This window comes from Berghia stephanieae, chromosome 6, assembly GCF_034508935.2.
Source record: "Berghia stephanieae isolate SIO BIC M18660-M18661 chromosome 6, UCSD_Bste_1.3, whole genome shotgun sequence".
In the NCBI taxonomy this organism is placed as follows: Eukaryota; Metazoa; Mollusca; class Gastropoda; order Nudibranchia; family Aeolidiidae; genus Berghia; species Berghia stephanieae.
The window spans coordinates 44,607,418-44,609,917 of record NC_088365.1 but is presented as its reverse complement, the minus strand read 5'-3'; the positions used below and the strand labels follow the sequence as shown (position 1 = coordinate 44,609,917).

The 2,500-nt window shown below is 39.4% G+C and overlaps 1 protein-coding gene across 9 annotated transcripts in view; it reads left to right on the top strand.

Moving 5' to 3' along the window:
• The window catches only part of LOC144975087 (IQ motif and SEC7 domain-containing protein 1-like), a 301,791-nt gene that overhangs the window by 159,959 nt on the left and 139,332 nt on the right, over nt 1–2,500 (top strand). The gene's annotated exons all lie outside the window — the stretch shown is intronic.

Here is a 2,500-nt window from a genome sequence, read left to right as displayed (position 1 = left end):
GACGACACGGCTCCACATTTCCTTTTTTCATGGTTGTCTCCCCTGGCCCATGTTATATCTTCAAAATATGGATTGGAAAACAAGTGCGGTCAAAAACTTACACAGTATCGTCCCTTGATTTGTAAAAAAATCCGGAAAATATTCATGAAATAATATGAATGTTCTCTTGTACTGTGGTTATGACAATCACCTTGGGACCGGTAGATCGTGGGTTGGACTCCTTGTCTATGAGATAGGAACCAGTTTTTTTTTTTTGTCTTTTTTTTACAAAACTTTTATGTCTATCTATCTTTCTATATATCTATCCATCCATCCATCCATCCATCCATCCATCCATCCATCCATCCATCCATCCATCCATCCATCCATCCATCCATCCATCCATCTATCTATCTCTCTGTCTATCTATCTGTCTGTCTATCTGTCTGTCTGTCTGTCCGTCCGTCCGTCCGTCCGTCCGTCTACCTACTTATTAACATGTCCCCCTTCTAGCCGAACATTCTATTTGTCTGCCTTTTTACCTAACTTCCTACCTACCTACCTACATAATTACCTACCTATACATCTCAGCCAGTTCTCTCTCTCTCTCTCTCTCTCTCTCTCTCTCTCTCTCTCTCTCTCTCTCTCTCTCTCTCTCTCTCTCTCTCTCTCTCGCTCCATCTTCTCATCTTTTATCTCAGCACATATAATATTTATTTTCCACGTCGTTGTAAGTCGAGTCGCCCTCAATACCCCCAAGTCACGCACTTTCTCTCCTGCATTCACCATCGAGTTTGTTTTTGTTTTTTGTTTGTTTTTAGAAAAAATCGGTTTGTTGTTTTCATTTGCCCGCAAGCTTTATTTACCGTGCGCTATTTCCGTGCATGGCTCCGCAAACACAACACACCATGCATACTTGTATCGAACAAAGCCCCCGCCGGGAGCTCTTTTCGCACTGGAGTAATCTTTACAAAAACATCTCAAGATTTCACCAGGGGAAAATCGCACCTTGATTTTTCTCATAAGTTAATGTCTGTGACACTCGTGTGTACTTTATAAACCTTTCTCTCTCATATTTGTGACACGCGGTGCATTGGGATAAATAAACTTTTCATTGTATTCATCTCGTCCCTTTTTTTGTTTTGTTTGCTTTTGTTCAGTTTTACGAGTGTTTATGGCTGGGACTAGATAGTCTTGTATTGTCTTTTCAATTCTGGCCATTGCTTTGAGTTTATACAAGAGTTAGTTTTTCACCACTGTTTAGCTAATTATTGTATGTCGCTTTGTGTCCTTATATAGCTCCGAGGGGTTTCGGCTCCAATTTGAGTTTTTATTTTCGCCTTTTGGTGTTGGGGGAGAAATACAATGGGGAGAGGGGGAGGGGGGATAAAGTCCGAGAAGTTAAATGGAAGGGGTTTGATCGGAATGATAATCATTGGTCTTCTCTTCTATTGTATGTGTCCTTATCATTCTGTGTACGTTTGTCTCTCTCTCCCACTTTCTTCATGTCCCCCATCTCTTTCTCTGTCACTCACTTTCTATCCCCCCCCCCTCTCTCTCTCTCTCTCTCTCTCTCTCGCTCTCTCTCTCTCCACACACACACACACACGCACACACACACACACATACCCCCCCCCCAATACCCCCACCCCACTTTAATACTTTTAAAAAAACTGAGAGTTTTGTATTTATATTTGCATTTTTATTTATTTGTATTTTTTTGTTTATTTATTATTTATTTATTTATTATTATTTATTTATTTATTATTTATTTATTTATTTATTATTATTTATTTTGAAAATGATTTTCCCATACTATCTACAAAGTGAAATTTGGAATTGTACAAACATTTTTTTACCCACACAATATTATGTACTAAATATTTCAACATCAGCTTCTTATGGTCCACTATGTTATATGACGATCGACCCAATCAGCAAATTCCTTACCGCACTCAGAAAAAACATTCATCAACAAGTTAACAACAATACGTTGGGTCTTCACTTTATTTGTCTTTAGAATGCGTCTTGATACCTAATTTATTGTTTTTTCTTGCATTGTTCAACCATATCGTATCGATCTTCCACGAGCTGTTTAATCACCAATTGTTCATTGAACTCCATCGAAAGATCATCTGTGCTTCCCCCCCCCCCCCCCCCACCTCCCCCTCTTCCCTTTCCCCGCAAGCCACGTCCTTATCTCTCCATCAATCTCTCTATCATCAACAATAAACAGTATTGCTCGCACTCCCTTACCTCTCACTTGAAAAGTCGTAAATACAAATTAATAAAAAGAAGAAAAGGAGATTGTTTCGTGATCGCACTCCGTACGCCGCCGAACTGCAACACAAACTCTTCCGTACTCTGGAGAATAAAACCCATATTTAAAAATTTGTCCAGAAAACTCGTCTTTCAAATATCGATCGATTTAAATGACCCTCATCTTGGCAAAAATTCTCAAACCCGTGATTTCGCCGAAGTCCCGGGTTTGAGAATGTTTGCCAAGATGAGAGTCATTTAA